Source organism: Eumetopias jubatus, unplaced genomic scaffold (genome assembly GCF_037043125.1).
Source record: "Eumetopias jubatus isolate StellerSeaLion01/CBP00866 unplaced genomic scaffold, mEumJub1_p1.0 scaffold_17, whole genome shotgun sequence".
Taxonomy (NCBI): domain Eukaryota; kingdom Metazoa; phylum Chordata; class Mammalia; order Carnivora; family Otariidae; genus Eumetopias; species Eumetopias jubatus.
Genome location: NW_028274823.1, coordinates 32,369,735 through 32,390,010, shown reverse-complemented (window position 1 = coordinate 32,390,010; position 20,276 = coordinate 32,369,735). Strand labels below are relative to the sequence as shown.

General features: G+C 42.0%; 1 non-coding gene and 1 pseudogene across 1 annotated transcript; both read right to left on the bottom strand.

Annotated features, from left to right (window-relative positions):
* Positions 1-3,466: 3,466 nt before the first annotated feature.
* Positions 3,467-3,904, bottom strand: LOC114205487 (translationally-controlled tumor protein-like; annotated as a pseudogene).
* Positions 3,905-10,678: 6,774 nt separating this feature from the next.
* LOC114205524 (small nucleolar RNA U3) lies at positions 10,679-10,886 on the bottom strand. The gene has a single exon (XR_003608416.1). It is a non-coding gene; the product is annotated as a small nucleolar RNA U3 (small nucleolar RNA).
* Between the last annotated feature and the right edge of the window lie 9,390 nt (positions 10,887-20,276).

Sequence of the window (20,276 nt, the reverse complement as noted above, 5' to 3'; positions counted from 1 at the left end):
ATTGGTGATAACTCAAACTTCTCAGGTCATTTGGTGACTCAGGTCTGATTGGACCATACTAGTTGGGAAATTCTACAGCTTTGGCTCTCATGTTGCCATTTGACTTTATTACTAGGGGCCAAGGAAAGTTCCAGAGAGACCAGGTCATTCCTTTAGTCATCTGTGGTCCTGCTAGCCCCGAAAGAAAAGCCTAGAACCTTGGCATTCCAGAGTTCTTTTTCTCTCAGAAATTCATCTGTTCATCTATTCATTTATTCTACAAATATGCGTTAAGTACCTACTATGTACCAGACACCACGCTGAGGATACAACACCAAGGAAAACTAACATGATTTTGCCCTTTTGTGGTGTTGTGGGGGGAGACTGAAGCTTAACCAAGCCATTTAAAATAGTGTGATCATTGCTAAGACAGAGAAGTACTGAACACTGAAAACACATGTCAATGAGGTCCAGGAAGACTTCCCAGAGTAAGTGTCACCTAGACTGGGGCTGAAGGATAATCTGGGTTTAGCCAGGCCAAGGGAAAACCTCTCTCAGGGAGAGAGAAGAGCAAACGTAAAGACCCCAACTGGGCAGGGTGAAGCACTATGGTAGGTGGAATAATGGCCCCCAAAGATCACAACCTAATCCCCGAAATCTGTGAATATGGAACCTTACCTGACAAAAAGGGTTTTGCAGATGTGACTAAATTAAGGATCTTGAGATGGAGAAGTTATCCTGGACTGTCTTGGTGGCACAGTATAATTACGGAGTCCTTTTACTTGAAAGAGGGAGGTGGTAGGTCAAAGTCAGAGAGCTTTGAAAATGCTGCAGTGTGGCTTTGCAAATGGACAATGAGGCCACGGGCTAAGGAAGGCAGGTAAGCCTCCAGAAGCTGGACAAGGCAAGGGAACTTTTCTAGAAGTTCTCCCAGAGAGAATCCAGAAGGAACACAGCCCTGCTAATGCTTGGATTTTATTTTATTTTTATTTTTTTTAAAGATTTTATTTATTTATTTGAGAGAGAGAATGAGATAAGAGCATGAGAGGGGGGAGGGTCAGAGGGAGAAGTAGACTCCCCGCCGAGCAGGGAGCCTGATGCGGGACTTGATCCCAAGACTCCAGGATCATGACCTGAGCCGAAGGCAGTCGCCCAACCAACTGAGCCACCCAGGCGCCCTAATGCTTGGATTTTACTCCAGAAAAACCCATTTTGAAATTTTGACCTCCAGGACTGTAAGATAATGCATTTATGTTGTTTTAATCATGAAGTTTGTGGTAATTTGTTACAAGAACAATAGGAATATAATACAGGAACCTACAAAAAAATAGTCTAGGATGGCCAGACCATAGAGTATAAGGAGCAAATAAGATTGAAAAGGTAAGCAAAATCAGGCAGGACCTCATAGGGCTTATTAAGGGTAAGGCTAAAATCCACTTCATCCTTCGGATACCCTGAAGGATTTTTAAAACTGAGGAATGATCAAATGAGGTTTACATTTTAGGAAATTATATTTGATCTAATTCAGGGGTCAGCAAACTCTTCCGGTAAGGAATCAGATAAAAAATACTTTATGTTTCATGGGCCATACGGCTTTTGTTAGGTGTTCATTTTTGTTTTTTGTTTTTTAACAACGCTTGAACACATAAAACCTGTTGTTAGCTCAAGGGCCATACAAAAACGGTCAGTCCCCAGGTCTGAGCTATCCTGTTTCCCATTTTCTCAGCCACTCTTGCAGCTAGGTGTGGTGATGGGAGTCAGGAACCCAATTCTGGCTAAAGAGTTAAGGGAACGTCTCCCAAAGCATTCTGGGAACACTTTGACCGTACTTAGGAGAAGCTTGAGCACTGCCTTTCTGCTTTCTCCCTGCCCTTGAACACTGACGGGATGTCTTATCTCATGAGAAAAACCTGAGAAAAAAAGCCAAGATTAATAGAGATGACAGCCCTGACAGAGATGGACGGAAGCAAAGCCACAAGTGTCTATCTCTAGATTTCTTATAATATGGGGGGAAATCAACCCCATTTTAAAATCCATTTTAAGGGGTGCCTGGGTGGCTCAGTCGTTAAGCGTCTTGCCTTCAGCTTAGGTCATGATCCCAGGGTCCTGGGATCAAGCCCCACATTGGGCTCCCTGCTCTGCCAGAAGCCTGCTTCTCCCTCTCCCACTCCCCCTGCTTGTGTTCCCTCTCTCGCTGTGTCTCTCTCTGTCAAATAAATAAATAAAATCTTTAAAAAAATAAATAAAATAAAATAAAATCCATTTTAAGCAGGGTATCCTGTTACTTGCAACTGGAAGAATTCCTAAGTGAACAGAGGGATGCTAGGAGATTGATTAGGAGGCTCTGCACCAATGGGCAAAGGGTGACGGTTGCCCAAACTAGGGCTGTGGGAGTCAGGAAGTGCATGAACTTGAGACATATTTCAGAGGCCGCAGAAATAGGATGCAGAGAGTGTATGTAGAGGGAGAGGTGGGAAGAGGTAACAAGTGATGTGAAGGATTACTCCCAGGGCACTGATGATGGTGGTCATGCTATCTACCCAAACAGAGAAAGGAGGAGAAAGGGGAGGTTTGGGGAGAAAAAGTGAAAAATTGAATTCTGGAGTTTGGGGTTCCTGCAGGCCATCTGAATGGAGCTGTCCTTAAGCCGTCCCATGTTAGAAACTGATTCTCAGGGCACTTGGGTGACTCAGTTGGTTAAGCGACTGCCTTTGGCTTAGGTCATGATCCCAGGGTCCTGGGATTGAGTTCCACATTGGGCTCCCTGCTCAGCAGGGAGCCTGCTTCTCCCTCTGACCCTCCCCCATTCATGTGCTCTCTCTCTCTCATTCTCTCTCCTTCAAATAAATAAATAAAATCTTAAAAAAAAAGAAAGAAAAGAAACTGATGCTCAGAAAAGAGGTTGAGATGGCTGTCATCAAAATCAATCCATATTTCTTCTTCTTTTTTTAAGATTTATTTATTTATTTGACAGAGAGAGAAAGAGAGAGAGAGGAAGAGAACAAGCAGGGGCAGTGGGAGAGGGAGAAGCAGGGTCCCCACTGAGCAGGGAGCCCGATGCGGGGCTTGATCCCAGGGCCCTCGGACCATGGCCTGAGCTGAAGGCAGACGCTTAACCAACTGAGCCACCCAGGCGCCCCTACTTCTTGTTTTTTTTAAGTAGGCTCCATGCCCAGCATGGAGCCCAATGTGGGGCTTGAACTCATGTCCCTGAGATCAAGACATGAGTTGAAATCAAGAGTTGGATGCTGAACCGACTCAGCCACCCAGGTGCCCCCCTTTTTTCCATTTCTTTCTTTTTTTAAAAAAGATTTATTTGTTTATTTATTTATTTGACAGAGAGAGGGAACACAAGCAGGGGGAGTGGGAGAGGGAGAAGCAGGCCTCCCGCTGAGCAGGGAGCCCGACGCGGGGCTCGATCCCAGGACCCTGAGATCATGAGCTGAGCCGAAGGCAGATGCTTAACGACTGAGCCACCCAGGCACCCTCATTTTTCCATTTCTAAGCCATCCTTAAAGAAAATCATATTTGGGGTGTCACCATCCTCACGGGAGTCCAGCAGAGCAGCCATGCCATCTGGATTCATGTTTTCACCAATAAAGAACTGGTAGTTTTTGAAATTAGCAAGGATGTGCTTGATCTGTTCTGTGGCCCCTGTCATAAAAGGTTTTACTCCTTCTGTCCTCTGTTCTTCAAGTTTGCCTTTGATTGATTTCGTATAATCTTTGATGTACCTTCTGTAGGCTTCTTCTGTGAAGCTAGTTTCCTGCAAGTGATGGTTCATGACAATACTAACACCAGGGATGATTGTGCTTTTGGTACCTTCGCCCTCCCAGCCTTCAAGGAAGCATTTCCACCAATGAGCAAGTCATCAATGTTACCCTCTGTCCTACTGACCATCTTCCCTTCCGCCTTTAGGCACAGCCCATCCGCAGTCTTCTGGATCTTATAGATGTCAGAGAACATCTCAACATGGCTGAGGAGGTCCTCGTAGATGATCAAGAGTGCAGCTGGAGAGAGACAATGACGGTACTAACTTAGAGGGAGCCAGGAGCTCTAAGCGAGTGTGGTGCAGCCTGAACCACACTGGGATGGGGGGAGCAAGTGGAAAAGTGAAAGATGCTTTTCAATACCTTATTTTGTAAGTTGGATGTGACATTTTGGATTGTCTCAACTCTTGCAACTCCTTGAGATATAAATATCTTTTCCCTGAAATGCAAAACTATAGTCAATTTAATTATAAGTTCTTGGGCTAGTTGCTCAGCCACACAAAGATTGAATTTCCTATGTAGAAGTCCTAGCAATGCTTACGCCATAGTGTGTCAAGAGCATCCAGTGAGAATCTGTATATGAAAGTCCTTTATGAACTGTAAATAAAACGACATTGAGTTTAGCTGGGTGTTTATTTACACATACTTTTGTATATACAGACTTCATAAGAATAAGGGGCTTCATATGATCTTTGTAGAATGGGTGGGAGTCCAACTGGTAGAGAGAAGAGATGAATCGCTATGTGGGAAAAATGGTCTGATATGATAAAGAACAGTTCATCAAAACCAAATAAAATTAAAGGGGAAACATGAGAAGCACTCTTTCAAAATAATGATCATAATGATAATGATGAGAACTGTTATTATTATTATTTTAAAGATTTTATTTATTTATCTGACAGAGAGATATACAGTGAGAGAGGGAACACAAGCAGGGGGAATGGGAGAGGGAGAAGCAGGCTTCCTGCTGAGCAGGAAGCCCGATGTGGGGCTCGATCCCAGGACCCCGGGATCATGACCTGAGCCAAAGGCAGACGCTTAACTAAGCCTGAGCCACCCAGGCGCCCCAAGAACTGTTATTATTAATCATCATCTACTGTTTTGAAAATTCTTCCCCATGCAGTAAGATATGAAATAAAATAAGAGGAATGAACATCAAAAGGAAGAAACAAAAATCATTATTTGTAGATGATATAGTTTTAGTACTAGGAATCTAAAAAAGAACTGATTAAAAGCATTGAAGTTAATCTTTCAACCGGAACTGCCATCTTCCAGTAATTTGCCAAAATGACCAACACAAAGGGAAAGAGGAGAGGTACCCACTATATATTCTCTAGACCTTTTAGAAAACATGGAGTTGTTCCTTTGGCCACATACATGCAAATCTATAAGAAAGGTGACATTGTGGACATCAAGGGAATGGGCACTGTTCAAAAAGGAATGCCCCACAAATGTTACCATGGCAAAACTGGAAGAGTCTACAATATTACTCAGCATGTGGTTGGCATTGTTGTAAACAAACAAGTTAAGGGCAAGATTCTTGCCAAGAGAATTAATGTACGCATTGAGCATATTAAACACTCAAAGAGCCGAGACAGGGGCGCCTGGGTGGCTCAGTCGTTAAGCGTCTGCCTTCGGCTCAGGTCATGATCCCAGGGTCCTGGGGTTGAGCCCCGCATCGGGCTCCCTGCTCAGTGGGAAGCCTGCTTCTCCCTCTCCCACTCCCCCTGCTTGTGTTCCTGCTCTCGCAATCTCTCTTTTTCTGTCAAATAAATAAATAAAATCTTTAAAAAAAGTCTTAAAAAAAAACATGGCAAAACTGGAAGAGTCTATACAATGTTACTCAGCATGCTGTTGGGATTGTTGTAAACAAACAAGTTAAGGGCAAGATTCTTGCCAAAAGAATTAATGTACGCATTGAGCATATTAAACACTCAAAGAGCTGAGATGGGGCGCCTGGGTGGCTCAGATGGTTAAGTGTCTGCCTTTGGCTCAGGTCATGATCCCAGGGTCCTGCAATTGAGCCCCACATCAGGCTCCCTGCTCAGTGGGGAGCCTGCTTCTCCCTCTCCTTCTCCTGCTCCCCCTGCTTGTGCTCTCTCACTCTCTCTGTCAAATAAATAAATAAAATCTTAAAAAAAAAAAAAAAAAGCCGAGATATCTTCCTGGAGTGTGTGAAGGAAAATGATCAGAAAAAGAAGGAAGCCAAAGAGAAAGGTACTTGGGTTCAACTGAAGCACCAGCCTGCCCCACCCAGAGAAGCACACTTTGTGAAAACCAATGGAAAGGAGCCCGAACTGCTGGAACCCATTCCCTATGAATTCATGGCATGATAATTGTAAAGAAAATAAAAGACCTCACGACTGTAAAAATGTTTCTCTTAATTGAGTTGAAGTGTAGTGTCCTTTCCCCCCAAAAAATATTTAAAGCAAACTTTGTGTCCTAAAAAAAAAAGCATTGAAATTAGTAAGTGGGTTTGGTTAAATAGCTAGAAACATATTAATGTAGAAAGAAGCAATAGTTGGGGCGTCTGGGTGGCTCAGTCGGTTAAGCATCTGCTTTCAACTCAAGTCATGATTCCAGGGTGTTGGGATGGAGCTCCGCGTCAGGCTCCCTGCTCAGCGGGAAGCCTGCTTTTCCCTCTGCCTGCTGTTCCCCCTGCTTGTGTTCCCTCTCTCGCTCTCTCTGTGAAATAAATAAATAAAATCTTAAAAAAAAAAAAAAAGAAAGAAGCAATAGCGTTTCCTTAACCAGTTGGAAAAGACAGTGAAACTTTGACTACACGTGATTCTGAATATACTTAACCACATACTTCTCAGTCAAGTGCATTGTCCAAACCAGGTCTTCCCATTGTCTTTCTCCTTCCTTCCCACCACACTGACACTACCCTGAGAACAATTACATGTATTACATATATTCATGTTAATTTGTATCAATGAGAAGAAATTTTATCTTGAAGATTCTGTGTTAACATTTTAGGTGGACCAGGATTCTCCAAGAAGAGCCCTTAAGAGAGGCCCCTCATAAAATGTGTTTGTTGTTTCTGTTGATACTTATCTCCCTTTCCGTTCCCCTTAGGTCTTGTTTTCCTTCTGTGCCTGCAATAACTGTTTGTTATGAAATATAATAACTTGTAGACTTTTTTAAAAAGATTTTATTTATTTATTCATGAGAGACAGAGAGAGAGGCAGAGGGAGAAGCAGGCTCCCAAGGAGCAGGAAGCCCTATGTGGGACTTGATCCCAGGACCCTGGGATCATGACCTGAGCAGAAGGCAGACGCTTAACCATCTGAGCCACTCAGGCGCCCTAACTTGTAGACTTTTGTGATAAGCCTGTAATAAATACCAGGATCTGTCTACACATGGAAGTAAGTGGTTACCTCTCTCTCTTCTCCACCCATTTATCACCTAGACACAGGGTCTGGGGAAGGTTAGCAGAGTTACAGAACCATAGCCTCTCTCAGCCAGAACTTTCCTCCTCCAATCTACCTGCCTTGTCCACCAACACCCACTGACAATTTTATGGCCCAATCTGACTGTAGCTCTCCAATCAGATAGGTGAGCGTGCTCAGGTCCTTGGACTAGAAAATTTTACCTTCTCTGGCCCCAAGGGGACTTTGGCCTCCTCATTTGAAGTTGAATAATGTTGTAGGGGCTATTCTGTGACCAGGAGGGCTGAGTAACCAGAACAGAATGTGGGAGAGGAGGGTGGGAAATGCCCCTTCTTTTGCAGTTACCAGGGCCTTCTTTCTGGGCCAAATTTGGTACCAACAAAGACACGTGGAAGTGCCTAAGCAAGGGTTTGGTGAATGAATGTGATTCCTCTTGAGTTTCCTCTTGTGACTGCTCTTGAGTTTAGCTTAGCCCTTGTCTTTTCATGCTGAGCAGCACAAGACCAGGCAAAGGAGTAGGAAATGTTACCGGGCTTGGTGGCTTTGCCTACGGGACCCCATAGCTCCATCTACAGTCTGCTGGCCCAGCCCCTAGGTCCCCCTATTGTTTTTTTTTGTTTTTAAAGATTTCATTTATTTATTCGAGAGAGAGAGAATGAGAGATAGAGAGCACGAGAGGGAAGGGGGTCAGAGGGAGAAGCAGACTCCCTGCCGAGCAGGGAGCCCGATGTGGGACTCGATCCAGGGACTCCAGGATCATGACCTGAGCCGAAGGCAGTCACTTAACCAACTGAGCCACCCAGGCGCCCATAGGTCCCCCTATTGTTAACATCTTATATTACACAGTACATTGTCAAAACTAAGAAACCAACCTTAGCACATTATTGTTAATGAAACCCCAGACTCTATGTTGTTAGTTTTAACTAGTATTAACTAAACTAAACTAAACTAAACTAAACTAAACTAAACTAAACTAATTTCAGTAGTTTTTTCCAGCGAATGCCTTTTTCAGTTCCAGGATCCAAACCAGGATACCACATTGCATTTAGAAGCTAATGTGCTTTTTGCCATTCTATAAATCTCCTTTGACACCCATTTCCAGCCCCATCCCTGAATTGTCTTCTAAGATTTAACATCAAACATAGGGGAGGAGAAGGAGCCAAGGTCCTAAGGTCAGATCTAAAAGCCACCTCAGCATTTCTCATCAGCATTTCCCAAAATGAAATCTCCAGATAAAGAGTTCAGCAAGACACTCTGCTATTTTCAAGGAAAGAGAAATTCTATAGTCAAATGAATTAAAGAAAGGCTTGATGCCAAATCCCTTCTTGAAGAGGCAAAATGTTCATCGACACGAGACAATCTCTGAAAAATAAGCCAGTTCAATTCGGCTTAACAAAACTTTTCTCAAATTTCAGTCATTGTATACCACCTCCATGTCTTTTGCCATATCTGCAGACAGTCTGTGCTGTTATTGACTTAACCTTCTTCTTTAAATCCACTCACGTTTTGGGGCACCTGGGTGGTTCAGTTGGTTAAGCGACTGCCTTCAGCTCAGGTCATGATCCTGGAGTCCCAGGATCGAGTCTCACATCCGGCTCCTTGCTCAGCAGGGAGTCTGCTTCTCCCTCTGACCCTCTTGTGCTCTCTCTCATTCTCTCTCTCTCAAACAAATAAATAAAATCTTTAAAAAAAAATAAATCCTCTCACCTTTTAAAAAATACAGTCTAAAGAACATTTGATATCACTGCTCTCAATGGAAAATTTAGATCATTTGCCAAAACTAAGTAGAATGGGAAAATGTTAATTTCAACCCAGAACTTCCTAGAGTCATCTCATCTATCACCAGTGGTTCACATATGATACACTGGGAAATATTGGTTAACCAGATCCCTTTTTTCCATAACACCCATTAACATCCTGGGGAGACACTTTGGGAAAGGCCTAGAAGATCAGAAAATGTACATAGGGAGCTAGTGTTAAAGCCCAAACTAAAACTGAAGCCCCTACCTGCCTCTCTAGTGCCCTCCTCACAATCCTACTCTGCGTCTCAGGTTCAGACATCTCTTGGGCATGGCCAAAGGAGATTCCATGAGGGTCAGAGTTTGTAACATAAAAAGTTCAGATTCCATGTGATCTGGTTTTGATCCTGAGTTTGGGATTTTAAACAGATTCCCACACCTAGCTCTGAAGGCTCCCTATCTTCCTCTACTCTAGGGGCAGAACTTGGATCTGATTCTTTGTCAAAGTACATGGGTACAAAGTGTTTTCTGATTCCCAGCTATCATTGCTACTTATACCCTGCCAATTCCCACCTATTGACCACTGACCAAGTAAGTACCTGCACTTTGTCCGGTTCTTCCTAAAGTCATGTTATTTTAAAATTTAATTGTGTTTGAGCAAGAGGGTGTGGCAAGAGGGGGTGCCTACTGTTAATCAGTAACGGAGAGCGGCAGATAAACAAGGTGCTTCCAGCTGGGTGGGGCACATTTGGTCCTCAGTTCTCCCTAAAGTGGCTCCAGTAACTTGAGTACTTAATTCAACTGGCGCTCTTGGCTGTTTTCTCATTGCAAGAGGCCAGACCACAGGTGTTGCTTACCCCTTCTCCATTTGGTCAGTTGCTTGATGCCTTGAGTGGATTTGACAACATAATGCTCACTAATCCTACCCCAGCTGGTTTCTAACATTCAGACCAGATTTGAGTGCCACTGGGCTTGATAAAAGCCTCCGGAGTCATTCATTCCTTTCTTGATTCAAAATACTGAACATGTAGAATAAGCCAGTCTGTGCTATGGTATATGCAATAATGGATAATATTAACAGAGCTCTTACTCCTGTGTTAGATACTCCTTGTACATTATCTCACTTAATCCCAGGACAACTTTAGGAAGATATTCATTTTCCCATTTTTAAGGTTAAGTAACCGGGGCTTGAACAACTTAAATACCTTTCCAAATTTTACATAATTATCAAATGTCAGATCTGAGATTTGAACCCAGGTATACATATGCTTGATGCCAGAGCCCCTACTCTTAGCTCTTAGCCTGTACTACCTCCTTGGGAGAAGGCATGGTTTTTACCCTCAAGGAGTTCACATATCTATAATAGCTATTTTGAGGTCTTTTATTTATTTATTTTTTAAGATTTTATTTATTTATTTGACAGAAAAAGAGAGTACAAGCAGGGGGAGCAGCAGAGGAAGAGGGAGAAGCAGGGAGCCCGATGCGGGGCTCGATCCCAGGACCCTGGGATCATGACCTGAGCTGAAGGCAGACGCTTAACCGACTGAGCCACCCAGGCGCCCCTGTTCTGAGGTCCTTTAAAAAAAATTCTCTGTCATCGGGACCAGGAGCCGGCTTCTCCCTCCTCCTCTGCCTCTCCCCCTGCTTGTGCTCTCTTGCTCTCTGTCAAATAAATAAATAAAACCTTTAAAAACAAAATCTCTGCCATCTCTGAATATGTTTCTATTTTTGTCTCCTCCCTGGTGATTTATCACATTCTCCTCCTCACAACTAGTAAGTTTTTTTGTTTGTTTGTTTTACTCAGATGGCATCCCTTCCCTCTAGCTTCTCTGAAGGACAAGAACAATCATCAATGACAAAGCACAGTTGCAAAAAGAACACCCAGAGTCAGCTTCTTGCTCACCAAGGGACACTGTTCCCCCTCCTCGTGGTTTCAGGTACTCTACACATTCAGAGAAACTTCTCTAGTAACAAACTGTAGAAATGATCCCTGAAAGTATAGTCTTAGAACTAGTAAGTTTTATTGAATGTTGTTCATACTACATTGCAGAGCAGCTGGATTTTGTTGTCTTCTTAAAATGTTACTTCTTAGGGGCGCCTGGGTGGCTCAGTCATTAAGCATCTGCCTTTGGCTCAGGTCATAATCCCAGGATCCTGGGATCGAGCCCCGCATCCGGCTCCCTGCTCGGCGGGAAGCCTGCTTCTCCCTCTCCCACTCCCCCTGCTTGTGTTCCCTCTCTCACTGTGTGTCTCTCTGTCAAATAAATAAAATCTTAAAAAAAAAGTTACTTCTTAAAATGTCTATTTAAAATGTTAAATAGACATTTTCTTTTCTTTTTCTGGAAGTAAGTTAATTTTTAATTTGGATTAGCCGGATCTTGTCAGAGCTTTGTTTTTTTTACTTTTTTAGGGCGAATCTAGAGTTCCCGTATTCAACAGCTAAAGGAGCCCTGTTCCTTAAGCATGAAAGTTTTGAGATCCAAACTCAAAGTAAAACATGTTTTACCCAGAGTAAAACATCAAGATCTCTCTACTTTGTCTGCTTAGAACTCTAATCTCCCAGCACTCTGTGACTCCAGGATCTCTGTTCTTACAAATCCCTAGCAGCTGTTTTCTCTCAGGTCTCCTGGATGTTTTCTCGGGCACGTGCAGCTTACTTAGCATTCAGTCAACGACTAGATTTCCAATAAAGGAATCCCTTTGCATAATTTTTGAGCTGCTTTTTTGTGCAGCTCTTTCCTTTCTTCTAACCCGCCTCACACATTACAGTCACTACAGTATTCTAGAACTCCAGTTTCTGCCTCCTGCGCTCAGCAAGATCTCTATGCTCTGCTTAGGCTCCACCTCCTTGCACCATGGTTTGGAGACGGTGCCCAGGCAGAAAACTGGATTGGATATGGAGCTCACCTCATGTATTTCATTTTCTCAAAGATCACAGATCAGCACTATCTATTGTTCAATGCCTATAAATAATTGCTTCATGTATTTTGGCAATTTCATAGTTGTAAATGGTGAGAGAGTACGTATAGTACCCATTATTCATTTATGGCCAGCCCTAGAAAGTCTGGACATTCTTTTTTATAACAATCTGACAATCTCTGAATTTTAACTGGAATTTTAGTCTAAGCGTGTATTAGAATTTGTTTCTATCATCTAACTTTTCGCTGTGTATATGTTTTGCTTTTTCAATAATTTCCTTTTTTTTCTTTAAAAAGTTAAAAGTTTTTGGGGTATCTGGGTGGCCAAGTCATTAGGCGTTTGCCTTTGGCTCAGGTCATGATCCCAGGGTGCTGGGATCGAGCCCCACATCGGGCTCCCTGCTCAGCGGGAAGCCTGCTTCTCCCTCTCCCACACCTCCTGCTTGTGTTCCCTCTCTCACTGTGTCTCTCTCTGTCAAATAAATAAAATCTTAAAAAAAAAATTAAAGGTTTTGTTGTTTTTTTTTTAAAGATTTTATTTATTTATTTGAGAGAGAGAATGAGAGATAGAGAGAGAGCATGAGAGTGGGGAGGGTCAGAGGGAGAAGCAGGCTCCCCGCCTAGCAGGGAGCCCGATGAGGGACTCGATCCCGGGACTCCAGGCTCATGACCTGAGCCGAAGGCAGTCGCTTAACCAACTGAGCCACACAGGCGCCCTTGTTGGTTCTTTTTTTATTTCATTTTACCTCTTACATTTTTAAGATCTATATACTATTCCCATTCTTTTACTACTTATTCTTGAAAATTTTATCATGCCTACTTATACCAATAACTCTATAGCTCATATCTGTTCCTCTGCTGAATTATACAAAGTCTTTACCTCTAAATCCTTCACTCCTAACTCATAACTTATTGTTACTCAGTATTTTCATTTAGTCCTTTAAAAAACACACAAATGAGACATTGTAAGATTTTTTACTTCATATAAAAATGTTTATTTAATGTTACCCACAATTTTACCAATTTCTTTGCTCACTATTACTCACCAGATCTCAGGTCTTTGTTCCAAGATTTTTCTTCTTCCAAAAGTCATTTTTTTAAAGTTCTTTTGGTTACAAAAAAAAAAAAATTCTTTTGGGGAAGATCTATGGCAGATTCTCTCAAATATTAATCTCAAAATAACTTATTCTGCCCTCATTTTTTTAAAGTTTTATTTATTTGACAGAGAGAGAGACAGCGGGAGAGGGAACACAAGCAGGAGGAGTGGGAGAGGGAGAAGCAGGCCTCCCGCTGAGCAGGGAGCCCGATGTGGGACTTGATCCCAGGACGTTGGGATCATGACCTGATCCAAAGGCAGATGCTTAACGACCGAGCTACCTAGGCACCCTGGCTCTCTTTCTTTTTTAAGATTTATTTGAGACGGAGAGAGAGAGTGCACGCGTGCACAGGTGGGCACAGGCGAGGTGGGGGGAGAAGAGGAAGAGGGAGACAAGCAAGACTCCCTGTTGGGCCAGAAGCCCAAGATGCCGCTGGATCCTAGGACTCCTGAGATCTGAGCCAAAATCAAGAGTCCAGCGCCCAACCTACTGAGCCACCCAGGTGCTCCTGCCTTCATTCTTGAAAGATAATTTTGCTAGGTACAGAACTGAGAGTGGACAAATGTTTTTTGTTACAGGATTTCCTTTTCCTTCCGTGCCCGAGTTTCTTGGTCATGCCACTTTGAAGAATGAAGAGGTAAACCAGAGTGGTGGGCAGCAAAGCAAGGTTTTACTGAACAGTAGTTAAGTTTATTGAGTGATAGATAGTACAAAGCTCCCAAAGAGGGAGGGTAATACTGAGGGATAGTACAAAGCCCCCAAAGAGAGAGGGACCCGAGAGGGTTACAACAAGTTTGTAAGTCTAGGGGTTTTTATGGGCTTGTTGGCGGGCTGTTGCAATCTGATTAACTCTCACTCTCCATGCACCTGTCATCCAATCGATTTTTTGTCATCTATCTATCACGTGGGAAAGGGTGGAGGGCTCCTTCTAGGGTGGTACAAAATCCTTCTAAGGGTGGTTTCCTCTTAGGGCAGGGGGGCCCTGCCTGCCTGCCTTCCAACTGTCCTTCATCATTTTCTGATTCCAGGTTAATAGGTTCTTTTGGCACTTGGAAGACGTTGCTCAGTTTGTTTTCTAACCTGAATTGTTGCTGTGGATTCTGCAGTCAGGTGGTCATTCATTCCAAATCATTTTTTTTCTCCTAAGCCGCTTGTAAAGTATTCCTTTGTGTTCTGGAGTTTATAAAGTACCTAGGTGTAGAGTGTTTTATTTATCAAGCTTGCAATGTTTTGGATGTTTATGGATTTATATCTTTTGTCAGTAGTGAAAAGTTATCATCTATTAACTTATCAGCTATTTCTTTTCTGTTCTCACTAATTTATCTCCCAGAAATCCATAAATTAGATTAATTATTCTATTTTCCATGTTTCCCAATCCCACTTTCAAACTGTTCATCCCCTTGTTTCTTTTATGTCATTCTGAGTAATTTATTTAGATCCAACTTCCATTACATCCTTAACATCTGTGTCTAATCTGCTGTTCAACCAATGGCTTTATGAAATTTTAAAATGTCAACAATTATATTTTTAACATATATTTTCAAGAACACTCTATTTCTTCCTTCCTTTCTTTTTTTTTTTTTTTTAAAAGATTTTACTTATTTGAGGGGCGCCTGGGTGGCTCGGTCAGTTAAGCATCTGCCTTTGGCTCAGGTCATGTTCCCAGGGTCTTGGGATTGAGCTCCACATCAGGCCCCTGGCTCAGCCGAGAGTCAGCCTCTCTCTCTCCATCTGCCTCTCCCCCAGCTCATGCTCTCTCTCTTTCAAATAAGTAAATAAAATCTTAACAAAAATAAAGTATTAATTTGAGAGAGTGCGAGAGAGCAGGAGCCGGGGGCTGGTGCAGAGGGAGAGGAAGAAGCAGACTCCCTGCTGAGCAGGGAGCCAAGCCTGGGGGAGGGGAGGCTGGGTCCCAGGACCCTGAGATCATGACCTGAGGCTAAGGCAGACACTTAACCAACTGAACCACCCAGTTGCCCCAAATACACTCTAATTCTATTTTAAAAATTCCCACTTTTGGTAGATAGTCTCTTATTGGCTTGATCATTTTTGTAATTCAATTTTAAAATTTCATACAAAGTTTTTTATGTTTCGATTTTATAATTCCAGTATCTGATAATCATGGAAGTCTAAATCTGTTGTTCTGATTGTAGGTCGTAGTGGCTTATTTTCTCTTATGTTTGCCAATCTCTGATTGTAAGATTATGTATTTATCTTTGGGGATCCTACAGGCCCAAACTGGGATTTTTTGTTTTTGTTTTTTTTAAAGATTTTATTTATTTATTTGAGAGAGAGAGAATGAGAAATAGAGAGCACGAGAGGGAAGAGGGTCAGAGGGAGAAGCAGACTCCCTGCTGAGCAGGGAGCCCGATGTGGGACTCGATCCCGGGACTCCAGGATCATGACCTGAGCCGAAGGCAGTCGCTTAAACAACTGAGCCACCCAGGCGCCCCTAAACTGGGATTTTTTGATGCTTCTACTGGGAGCCAACAGGAACTACCATCTTGGGAACTACTTTAGCCTTTTTCAAAGATCTTTCCTCAATTTAGGCTCTCAGGTTCAAGGTTCAAGAAGTCTATTTGGAACCAGCCCAAGGTTTGGTTTCTGAACAATTGATACACTGATATATTTACCCTCAGGGCAGTATAGCCTGCAAGCGTTTTGCTGCTCACACTCCCATTCTGGTTTTAGCATACTTTTTATTATGGACAACTTGAAGACTTTCTTTATTTATTGCAATCCCTTGTGAAGTATTAAAAAATTAACCTCTTCCAGAATCTCCTTGCTTTGGAGTAATGGAATGTTTTATAGTGTCTAGCCTCTCATATTGACAGAATTCAAAGTCGTGAAAGCTACTACTTCTTCTTCTTCTTCTTTTTTTTTTTTTAAAGTAAGCACTATGCCCAGCTTGGGGCTCAGACTCAGGACCCTGAGATCAAGAGCCACATGCTGTACTACCACCTGAGCCAGCCAGATGCCCCTCTTTTTTCTTGTGTTTGAAAAATGATTTGTGGGCCGTGTGGGGTATTAAGAGTAAATAAGGTGAAAGACATGTATCATATGATCTCACTGATAAGAGGAATTCTTAATCTCAGGAAACAAACTGAGGGTTGCTGGAATGGTGGGGGGTGGGAGGGATGGGGTGGCTGGGTGATGGACATTGGGGAGGGTATGTGCTATGGTGAGTGCTGTGAATTGTGTAAGACTGATGAATCACAGACCTGTACCTCTGAAACAAATAATACATTATATGCTAAAAAAAAAGAAGATAGTAGGAAGGGAAAACTGAAGGGGGGAAATCGGAGGGGGAGATGAACCATGAGAGACTATGGAGGCTGAGAAACAAACTGAGGGTTCTAGAGGGGAGGGGGTGGGGGGATGGGTTAGCCTGGTGATGGGTATTAAAGTGGGCACGTATTGAATGAGCGCTGTGTATTATGTGCAAACAATGAATCATGGAACACTACATCAAAAACTAATGATGTAGGGCGCCTGGGTGGCTCAGTTGGTTAAGTGACTGCCTTCGGCTCAGGTCATGATCCTGGAGTCCTGGGATCGAGTCCCGCATCAGGCTCCCTGCTCAACAGTGAGTCTTCTTCTCCCTCGGACCCTCCCCTCTCTCATGCTCTCTCTATCTAATTCTCTCTCTCAAATAAATAAATAAAATCTTAAAAAAAAAACTAATGATGTAATGTATGGTGATTAACATAACATAATAAAATAAAATTTTAAAAAAGTAAATAAGGTAAAATATGCATTTGAAAGTTGATTCAGATATATATTCCCCAAACAGTGAAACCACAATACACAAGGCAAAGTATACATTTGACTAAAGATTCAGATACGAATTTGAAAAAAAAAGCATAACACAGTATCTACTAGTGGGGGAGGGGGCACTGCACCAAAATAGATAACAGTTGATGGCCTTAGAGGGAGTACTGAATGATACTGAGGATCTATAGATATGTTTGCCCTGGGGACACTTGCTGACTATAGCTGGAAGCTGAGAATCCAGAACTGGCCCTGGGGCAGAAGACCCACATGCAGGGAACAGCAAGAAATTTTGGTATATACATGGGGTTGTAGGAAGACACTGGATATTTCAGGGGTCAAATGAAGACTTCTAGTTTTCATATCCCCTTAAGGTATGTGCCAAATTTTGAAGCTGTTGGCCATGCTTTCACCAAGAGGTATGCATAAATTTCCTACATATACTGTCTCCTTCCTGGAAAACTCCTACTATCTTAAGCTCTGAAGGTGATATACACATATGAAGAACAAATATCAGTTACTATAATATTAGTTATGTCAAATTAAGATGTGTGGGTTCATCCAAAGTTGAGTCTACTTATTTTACATAATATGCCATGGTATGTACTACACAGTTTGTAATTCTTTTTTACACATTGAAGTATTTTATGAAAATATGTAAATGTAAAATTATTTGCTTGAAACTTTCAAGCACTTGACATTGATGAATTCTAATAACTTAAGATAACTCAAGCTCTAAGGAAAGTTGGGAATACTTAGTCCAACGTTCTCCTTTTAAAGAAGTAGAAAATGAGGGCGGGAAAAATCAGTGATTTGTTGAAGGTCATAAAGCATTTTCAAAAGTGATGTCCAACCGATTTCAGAAGTATAATGATGACAATGGTCCTGAAGTTTCTGAAAGGGTGATAGGTGAAAGAAGTGACCAATTGAGTTTGCCAGAATCTAAAGTGTCACACAATATGAAAGAGTGTCTGTGCAGCAACATCCCTCTCTGTTTGGAACGCCTAGTTTATTGGCATCATTAGCACTCTGCATCTAGGAGAGCATCTGTCAAGCAGACTCTGAAAGAATAAAAGCTTTCAGAGAGATGTTACAGAATCATTTTCAAGAAGACTTTTTTTTTTTATGCTAAGGTTACGTCAACTGCAAGCAACTAGTGGAGGTTATATTTTCTTCTTTTTTTTTTTTTAAGTGAACGTGTGGAAAAGATCAAGATGTCATTCATCACTTGAGTATATTTATTCTCTTTCTCTGAATGTGAAATGTCACCCATTACATGAACAGGGGAGTTGTCCTTTGTTTTATGCTATATTTCAAGTCTTCTACAGTATATGCTTTGGAATTTATTACTTCTGCATTTCAATTGATTTGGAAAGAACTGTTATTAGATCAATAAGACAACGCTTGAGAAGAAATTAAAGGCCTGTGCTGCAGGCAAAATAAGTCATAACCATATGTAATTGTATAAGACATTCAGCATAACATGGCTTTAGTGACAAATGACAGCGCTTGAACTTGAGAAGGCATTTCAATGAGAAATTACAAATAAAAGAATATTAATGGGATTTTTTTTAAAAGAGTGTGGATTGATTAGTGGAATTATTAAATATATTCTAATGCTTTTATCATCTTTCAGGAATAACTGTATTAGCCCAGGAGCTTTTATGCTCTGAAGAAACAACAATCCCAATTAAATGATGTAGAACTTCAAAGACTTAGTGGGTAAGCATTTGTTAAATGTCAATAGCACGGTGTTTAAATTGATATAGACAAAGTAAAAAGGAAGTTTGGCTATCTTTTAATTACATACAAAGCCACACTAGCATTTACCTTCCTCTGTGAAACACTACAGTGAAAAGGATAAAAACCAAATTACTAGAATCTCCTGAGTTCAAATTTTTCCATCTACCTGTTGTGTGAATTAGAGTGAGATATTTAAACTCTGTGTGCTTTATTTTTCCCATCTCTAAGATGAGATTTAAAAATAGTACCTATTTTGTAGAATTGTTTTCAGTATGAAATAAAATAAGGCAGGCAAAGTGCTTAGCTCAAGACTTGGAGTACTCAATAAATAGTATCATTATTCCACAAATTCATATAAGTTACTCTGGTTTTTTCCCCCTAAACAGGTAGGTTTAGGTTTTTAAGAAATCTGTAATTTTTTTTAAAGATTTTATTTATTTCACAGAGAGAGAGACACAGTGAGAGAGGGAACACAAACAGGGGGAGAGGAAGAGGAGAAGCAGGCTTCCCGCGGAGCAGGGAGCCCGATGCGGGGCTCGATCCCAGGATCCTGGGATCATGACCGGAGCCGAAGGCAGACGCTTAACGACTGAGCCTTTTTTTTTGTATTAATACTTTATTATCTTCAAGAAATAATTAAGATTCACATACACTGATGAAGCTACTTTTTATAATAACCTAGTATGGGGCGCCTGGGTGGGTCAGTTGGTTAAGCATTGGCCTTCAGCTAAGGTCATGATCCCAGGGTTCTTTTTTTTTTTTTAGGTTTCATTTATTTATTTTTGAGAGAGAGAGAGCACAAGCAGAGGGAGCGATAGGCAGAGGGAGTGGGAGAGGGAGAAGCAGGCTCCCCACCGAGCAAGGAGCTCCATGCGGGACTCAATCCCAGGACCCTGGGATCATGACCTGAGCCAAGGCAGACACTTAACCGACTGAGCCACCCAGGTGCCCCCATGATCCCAGGGTTCTGGGATCGAGTCCCACATCAGGCTCCTTGTTCAGCAGGGAGTCTGCTTTTCCCTCCGCCCCCCCACCCCCTGCTCGTGCTTGCTCACTCTCTCGCAAAAGTAAATAAAATTTTAAAAAATATATAATAACCAGTATGGTATCATATCACATATCATATCATATCTAGTATTCTTGGAGGCCAGCATTGAAAGAGAATTGTATAAGGAGTAAGTAGATGTGAATTCTATGCCCAGCTCTCTGTTCTGCTTCCATCCTTGAAGATAATTTACATCTCTAATGACTCTGCACCGCATCTTCAGACCCATGAAAATAACCTGGCCTGGAAGTCATGTCATGTGTCTCACTTCTGCTCGCGATCAGTTCATTGACCAGAACAAGTCATCCATTCGTTTGGGTAGCTGGTACAAAGCAAGATCTGTATAACCAATCATTCAAAGATGACACGAAGACAGATTAGAGCGGCTGCACAATAAATAGGGGTCATTTTTGTTAGATGGGAAGTGTCAGATATAAATTTTGAAATGTACATTTTGCCAAAGCTCAGCGAGAATATTGAGGCACTCTCTGTGATTTTACCAAACTTTCTTTTTCTTACTTCAACTTTTCTTTGAAGACTTCGTTTTTTTTTTTTTTAAAGATTTTATTTATTTATTTGACAGAGAGAGAGACAGCGAGAGCAGGAACACAAGCAGGGGGAGTGGGAGAGGGAGAAGCAGGCTTCCCGTGGAGCGGGGAGCCCAATGTGGGACTCGATCCCGGGACCCTGGGATCATGACCTGAGCCGAAGGCAGACGCTTAACCGACTGAGCCACCCAGGCGCCCTTCCTTTGGTTTTAAACACTTTCATTTTGCCCAACTCAGATGCATTTTATACCTTTTCAGGCTTAAAAATTGAAAC